Raw genomic sequence first — 8,785 nt, forward strand, 5'->3', positions numbered from 1 at the left:
GGATCCTCTCAAGTTCAAGGATCCTCTCAGGTTCAAGGATCCTCGCAGGTTCAAGGATCCTCTCAGGTTCAAGGATCCTCTCAGGTTCAAGGATCCTCTCAGGTTCAAGGATCCTCTCAGGTTCAAGGATCCTCGCAGGTTCAAGGATCCTCTCGGGCTCAAGGATCCTCGCAGGTTCAAGGATCCTCTCAGGCTCAAGGATCCTCGCAGGTTCAAGGTTCCTCCTTCCAGAGTTTAGGTGACAAGGTTAGGTGGCCAAGGAAGAATGACAAACCGTCTGCCACCAAAGACGAATCGAAATGGTGTGCTTACCATGGGTATTCTGGTCATCTCATAGATGAGTGCATAGCATTTAGGAAGGAGATAAGTTATCTTTAGAGCAAAGGATACTTGAAGGAATTGCTTGGAAGGAAAAAGTCAAGGATCAAGTATCCTGAGAAAATTCCTGAAAAAGCTCCTCCTCCACTATCCGATGCTTGAATCATCCACTTCATCTCCGGAGGTTCTCAGCAGCTAAGAGACGTGCAAAGGAAACAAAGATGGAGAATGGGGGCAAACCTGTTCGGACCTCCATCCTTACCCAGGAGAAAGTGATATCATATGATGAGGATAACTGTGCGGACATTCAGGATACTCATCACGACGGTGTAGTTATTACATTATTTATATCTAACCATTTTGTTCGCAGGATTCTCATTGATGGGAGGAGCTCAGTAAACATAATCCAGTTGGATGTCCTCGATAGAATGGACATCCTTGAATCCGATATTGTCCAAAGACCATCTATCCTTGGAGAGATAAAGATTACATTGGGGGACACCAAACTTCCTATCTACATAGAGGGAGTAAATTATGTTAAAAATTTTTTTTTATGTTATTGATTGCTTATCTTGCTGTAACGTTATCTTTGGCAGGCCATGGATACACGATATGAAGGCAATCCTTCTCAACATATCTTCAACGTGTCAAGGTCCCAACTCTATGAGATATGATCAGCAGGAGGCAAAAAACTATTACACTTCTTCAAAGAAGCCAGCCTCCAAGGAGCAAGACATCATGGAGGCAAGAGAGCAATACGTCAAGGATATTATGTTGAACTCAGAGGATCCTGAATCCAAAATTTTTATAGGATCTGGATCCTAGACAGTATTTAGCAGGATTTAGTATCCTTCTTGGAAAGAAGAAAATCTACCTTCGCTTGGAAACATGAAGATATGACAGGTATATCTAAGGATATTATCACTCATAAACTTGGCATTGACAGGTCATTCAAACCAATCCACCAAAAAAAGGAGAAAGTTTGCAATTGAAAGGAATGCCATTGTCCAAGAAGAGGTAGACAAATTGCTCAAAGACAAGTTTGAGTGGACTGATAGGCATGAAGCTGCACTTAACGTTCTTAAGGATCATCTATCCTCAGCACCAGCCCTGATGAAACCAGAAAATGGAGAATCGTTATCCTTATACTTAGCTATTTCAGCTAAAGTAGTAAGTGTGATCCTAGTTAAGGATCATGAAGGTTCTCAACATCCGGTATACTATGTAAGTAAAATTCTACTTGATGCTGAGGCCAGGTATTCTCGTTTGAAGAAATTAATTCTTGATTTAATTATGGCTTCTGCTAAACGTGGACATTATTTTGAGACTCACACCATTATTGTGAAAAGTAACATTTCTATCGAGTATGTTCTCAGGAAAACTGAAATAGCAGGTAGAATGGCAAAGTGGATAGTCAAGCTTAATGCATATGACATTAAGTTTGAACCTAGGACTGTCATCAAGTCCGAAGCTTTAGCTGACTCTGTGGCTGATTTCAGTAGTGATCTACAAAGGGAAGCTGAATTAGAAATTCAACAACTTGAGAAGACCAAGGATCCTTGGACACTCTTCATGGATGGAGCTTCAAATGTTAAAGGAACTGGACAAAGCACACTACTAAAATCGCCACAGGGGGACATTATACCCCAATCCATTGCATGTGAATTCCAAACCACTAATCATGAGGCAGAGTATGAGGCCTTGATAGCAGGTTTGCAATTAGCTAATAATATGAGGATCATGTATCTTCAAGTATATGTAGATTCTCTATCAATTACTAATCATTATAATAGTTCTTACACTGTCAAATGTGAAAAGCTAATCAAGTACTTAGAAATAATCAGAAAACTGGCAGATTCTTTTGCTTTTTCAGTCTACCACAGGTACCCAGGGAAGAAAATAACTAACCTTGGATCATTCCTAAAGATGCCAGAAGATGTGAAAAATACTCATTACCCATGTTTTAACTCCTGCAATTGAGGATCACATAGCCATGGAGATAGTGAAGGATTCTGCAATCATACCTGGTGATCTTGTACAGTCGAATTCAGGGTCCTGTATTCTTCCAATCCTAAGATATATACAACATGGAGAGATCCCTACAAGACAAAATCCTAAAGCTTTCAAATTCAAGGAGACTGTGGGAACCACACTGGGGGCAAAGCACTATTCTCAAGGATCCTTAAAACAGGATACTATTGACCTACCATGAAGACGCATGCTATGGAATACACAAAGAAGTGTGATGCTTGTCAAAGACACAGTAATATTCTACACCAACCAACATAACATCTGCATCCTAAGAAGAAGCTTTCGCTCAAAGACAGAAAAAAGGAAATCGCCAGTTATCAACAAAGAATGGTTGGAGCGTACAACAAGAATGTCAGGATTAGAAGATTTCAAGTTGGTGATTTTGTGCTAAGAAAAGCATTCCAGAACACTACAAATCCTTCTGATGGCGAGCTAGCACCAAAGTGGGAAGACCCCTATCTAATTGAAGCTGAATCAGGAAAGGGGGCATATCATTTGATAACAATGGATGGTGATCTCCTACCAAGAGCTTGGAATGCTGTTCATTTCAAGTAAGAAGAATCAGGGATCCTCAGCGATACCGGTATTCTGATTAAGGATCCAGGATCCTCAAAGGATATATGATTCTACATTTGGTAACACATTACTTTCATTTTCATTTTCACTCATCTTATACTTATTACTTATCAAAAGTTAAAGATGTTAATCAGTTAACATCTATTTTCACAAAGTTTAAGCTTTTGCAGAGTTGTTATCATTTTACAGAAGATCAACGTGGTTGGCCAACCCTCCAAAGTTTTGGGATTGTCCCCAGTTTGGGCTTGTCCCCAGTTTTCGCCGGTAGCGCACGATGATCCTGGTATAGTTCACGTCTTTGGGCCCAGTACCCACTTTCGGGGCTGACAACCTCATCGTACTGGCTATATTTAGGATCCTACATATAATGGTAGACGTACCATACACCCGTTCCTAAGGTTTCTAACGTTTTCACGTTAGCTAAGGTTTTGGCATTTTCATTTCACTAAGTTTGGATAGTCGCCAGTAAGGGCCATACTCCAGTTTACATACGATCCTTGGGCTTGTCCCCAGTTATCCTTGGGCTTGTCCCCAGTTATCCTTGGGCTTGTCCCCAGTTATCCTTTGGGCTTGTCCCCAGTTATTAACTTATCTCTTATATTGGCTTAGTCCCAAGTTATATTCTGTTTTCAGATTTTCAAAGTCAAATAATTAAGGATCCTCAATCCTAATTATCCATTGAAAATTTTTCTTATGGTTATCCTGATTAAAGGTTAGGATCCTAACTTGGATTCTCAGGTATGATCCTTAATTGTTTTGATTACACTCATTATTTTGAATAACCCTTACACTTTGACAACTAAACCTATGATCCTCAAAATTAACTACTTTTTTGGAAGTTATCGACTATAGGATATTTGGTCCTGGATCATATCCTAAGTTTCTTAACTTTTCTTACTCAGACAAACATAAATCAAAACAATTGGAAATTAAAAGGATAAACAAGGGAAACAACACAAGATAAGCCAAAAGAGATTAGAGTTATTTTATTAACAAAGGTTGAAAACCCTTCAAAGTTGTCAAAATTGCCAACCCACGTTTCTACCAGCAAAACGTGGCCCGTCCACATGGGTTGGCAAAGGGTGTCCATTGTTTGTGCATGCAGGAAATTTAAAGGCGGCAGGATCACAATGGCTTCATTCCCCAAACAGAGGATCCCTCCACCATTGCAATCCTACCTATTGTCTGAAGGATCATGGATCCTTAATCCTAAAACTATTGTTCAAATTACAGACTATAATTGTTTCTAGAAAATATCAACAACCACAAAAAAATTGGGCTCCGGCTAAGGCTCGAAATTTCCATCATTGCCCAATCCTGCAGCTCAATCCTTCGCTGCACCATCACCACCAGCTCCACTTGCCTCTCCAGCATGATCCTTGCCAGCACCTTCAAGCATCGGGATCTCCTCAGCCTCCTCATCATCCTCCAACTCTGCCAGCCTCGCCTTCCAGCCCTCCACATCCCATGTGCTTTTGTCGATGGCAGGATCCTGAGCCTCCATAGCCATCTGCAGCTGGATCTTGTACATGGCTATTGCAGCAGAGACCTTGGCATCCTGGGTGATCTCATGCTTCTCGTAGTCAAAGTTAATCACCATCTTGGCAGCATCGTCCTTAGTGGCCCGGAGCTCCTTCTGAAGGTCAGCTATCTTAAGATCCTTCAGCACACCCATTTGTTGAAGATCAGCAATCTGGCGAACTTGATCCTCGACGTGGCCAACATACGTCTCTATCTCAGCAAATTTCTGCAAGGAAAACGAGGCATGATATCAGAAACAATCCTCAAAACTATCAGGATACGCAGGCAGGGGCAGTGATCCTTACCTCAATAAAGTAGTCCAGAAATTGTTGGCGGAGCAGGGGCAGACCTTGAAGATCCTCAGCTTCAGAGGCTTTCCTCTTCTTGCCTCCTTTCCCTCTAACAGTTTCCTTGGGGACAGAAGCACTGGGGCTAGCAGGAGTCCTCTTCCTTGCAGATTTGACATTGGTAAGATCATCGATGCCGAACTTGGAAGCAGACTTAGAGGATTTTCCAGCACCTACACAACCAAAATAAGATAAGTATTCTAACTGAATTTGAAATCCTACACAGAATTACTTTTTAAATCAGGATACTTGCTTGACATTGTGACAGAGGCAGAGGATACTTCTTGAGAATCCTGGGTGGCAACCTGGAAAGTTCTTATCTCCGGATCAAGCTTCTTGAAGGCCAAGAGTCTCTCTTTTGCAGCAGGAGTCAACTTCAGATGTGAAACGGAGATAGTTGCACGACAAGAAAACAACAGAATATCAGTGATCCTTCTATCAAGGAATATGTTCTATGGTGATCCTTCCAGGATCCTCTATCCTACCATGGGTAGCCCACTCCTTGGGCAAATCCTTCCCGTTAGGGATGGTATCTCTCCTAACAAAAAAGAATCGCCGCTTCCAATTAGTATCATTCTTGGTAACCTTGAAGATTGGATGCTCCTCCCCGGGTCTACGTTTGAACAGATAACGATAGGAACCAAAGGTGGTCAGATCGTATAGCTCACCCAACTCGGCCATACCTAAGTCAATCCCCTCTTGCTCGATGATCCTCTCAAGGGTAAACAAAACCCTCCAGATCATCGGCATGGCCTGAACGTAAGATATGCCGGTCAAGGAGAAGAATGCTTGAGTAAAGGCTGGAAAGGGATACGTATAACCTATGGAAAACGGGATCACAGGAAAGGCAACCCATGAATCGGAGGTGTGGTCACTCAGGGCAGAAGGATCATAAGCTTTGAACACCGTATTTGCAGGAAAACAGCACCGAATCCTATCAATCTGAGGATCAGCAAAGATACAACGTTCTTTAGCAGTGTTTGTGATGATCCCTTGGCTCTTAAAGGGGCCTTCCTTCTGTTGATCCTTGGCAGGAGAATTCCGGAGTAACATACTGAACGAGATATGAAAAACAGAACAAGAGAGAAGAAGATGAAAAGGAGAATACCTGGTTGATCTTCTAAATACGGTTATAAAGGGAGTTGCTTTGAATTTAAACACATTCGATCCTATCCCTATTTTCATTTATAATGATGATTTGTGCAGGGCTGTCACTTCCATGACGTCAGATCGCAACGGATAGTTCCATCTTAATGGCTATATATTCGTTGAGTTAGTTATAGATAAGATTCAGCAAAATATAACTCGTTTATATCACATAAAAACTCCTTATATTTTGGGGGCAATTGTTAGGGCTGGATTTTTATGACCTATGATCCTTACATGTTATCCTAACAAGTGATCCTTGTTTCCTTGACAGATAGTGATCCTCAGAGGAGCTTCAGGATCAGGATCACGGATCATCCTAAGGATCCTCATACTAACGATTGTTCTCTTTTTATTTAATGTTGTTTTGCAGGAATTACGAGTTGGACCTGGTCTTGGCAACGTAATCAAGGAATCCTCCACGCTAATCTTGCACACGTATTACCAGAAATAGACGCTGTGGAGAATATGGAAACTTAGCACAATTCAAGGGCAATTAGTTAGGCTAAATTACTTCTAGTTCTAAAGGGGTAACGAGCTAGTAGTTAGCTAATTTACCTAAAATACAACCCCATACACTTATATAAAAGGCACTCTTTGCCATTAGGAAAAAGACACACGTTTCTTACACACTCTAGCACACCACACCATAGCAATCTTTGTACCTAGCTCGTTACCATCCGAAGTTGTAAACATCTTTTGTTATATTGAAGTTTGGTGATCGGTAGTTTCCATCACCCGAGGTTTTTTATGCCGGAGATCATTGATCAAGGGCTTTTTCCTCGTATAAATCCTTGTGTCACTTGCATATTTTACTTTAAAGTGATCTTTTACTTTATTCAACAAACCAAGCATCATTCCCCGTTTACATAAAGTTTGGTTGCATTATCCTTGTGTGATTTTTGACCAAAACATTAACTAAATTAGCAAATGAAGTAATAGAGTAAGGGGGAAGACTTAGCAGCCATTTAAGAGCTGATCCAGTAAGAGTGGATCCAAATCCTTTACATAGGCATGCTTCCTTTAACTTTTCCGGGATTGGATTGATCTCCATCCTCTCCCCCATTGTGCTATGTGCTCCTCAGGATCCGTTGTACCATCATACAGCTTCATAGTAGGGATATGGAACCTTTTGGGTACCTCTGCATCACAAATTGGTGGTGCAAAGCGAGATACCTTATGACTTCCATCTGCAATCTCTGGGATAGGCTTGACTACCCCTGGAACACTTGAGATCATATCTTTTAGCTTCTGCACTCCCTGGCCATAGCATGATTGATACCTGTATCCTTCATGAATCCATGGTTAGTGGTAAGATAATTATTTAAAGTGTTACCTCCCATTGAGTTCAAGTTAGTGAATCCATATTGCTGGGATTCTGGGATAACGGAGGGACCAGTGGAAACAATGGTCTGCATTGGAATGAAGTCCCCTTGATGGACATCTAGACTTCCTGTTTGCAAACTTTTTAGGGATCCTGGCATCTGGAAGGATCCTGGTATCTGGGATGATCCTGGAACGAAGGAGGATCCTAGAACCTGGGACGATCCTGGAACAAGGAAGGATCCTTGAACCTGGGATGATCCTGGAACAAAGAAGGATCCTTGAAACTGCTGTGCTCCCGGATAGGCTCCTGAATTCATGAAGGATCCCATATGCTGGGGATAGGATCCTGCCGGCTGAAAGTGTGAGCCTGATGCCTGAGTCATTGCTGCCGATCCGAGGTGCAATCCTCTTGATTCTCCCATAATTTGCACGTCTGGGACTCCCGATGGGTGAGAAGTGATCATTGGAGTATCAAAGCTCAGGGATTTGGGCATCAGTGGGGAATGTTCCTCTGCCGCTATCTTTTGCCTTTTGAGGTCTCCAATTTCCCTGAGGATCCTGTCATTAGTTTCATCCTGCCGCTGCATACGATCCTTTATCTGCAAAATCAAAGCAAACACATCACTAGTACTGGGAACAGAAGAATTCATAGCAGAAGAAGATGGAGGTTTAGAGAAGGTAGGATTTGGTCTCTTCTCAGCATTTTTCTGGGATCCTGCCGGTGGTGGAGGCAGAGTGTTCTGGGACGAGGTGACTGCAGACATCGCCGTGGACGTATTCTTCAATGATGAAGCCATGTAAATCTTTGAAATGATTTCGAACAAAAAGGTTTTCTTATGAATGAAGCACCAATTGCCCCACGGTGGGCGCCAAACTGTTTTGGTCAAAAATCACACAAGGATAATGCAACCAAACTCTATGTAAACGGGGTATGATGCTTGGTTTATTGAAAAAGTAAAGGATCACTTCAATATGAAATATGCAAAGACACAATGATTTATACGAGGAAAAAGCCCTTGATCAATGTATGATCTCCGGCATAAAAAACCTCGGGTGATGGCAACTACCGATCACCAAACTTCAATATAAGAAAAAATGGTTACAACTTCGGATGATAATGAGCTGAGTACAAGGATCACTATAGTTTCGAGTGTCTAAGCGTGTGAGAATTGTGTTGTGTGTTCTTCCGAATGGGGAAGAGTGTTATATATACAAGTGTAGGTGACCTATTTTAGGTAAAAAGACTAATAATCAGCTCGTTACCCCTTTAGAAATAAAAGTAAATCTAGCCTAAATTGTCGCCCTTGAATCATGCCTAGTTTCCATATCCTTTGCAACGTCCATCTCCGATTAAGCACATGCTATAATTGTAAAGACGCGTCCTTTGATCATGATGCTAAGAGCGGATCCTGCTAGATGTTCCTGCAAAATATCACTTAATTCAATGAAGGTAACTGTTAGCATGAGGATCCTATAATGGTCCATGATCCTGATCCTGAAGTCCTGCTGAGGATCACTAT

This window comes from Helianthus annuus, chromosome 3, assembly GCF_002127325.2.
Source record: "Helianthus annuus cultivar XRQ/B chromosome 3, HanXRQr2.0-SUNRISE, whole genome shotgun sequence".
NCBI lineage: Eukaryota > Viridiplantae > Streptophyta > Magnoliopsida > Asterales > Asteraceae > Helianthus > Helianthus annuus.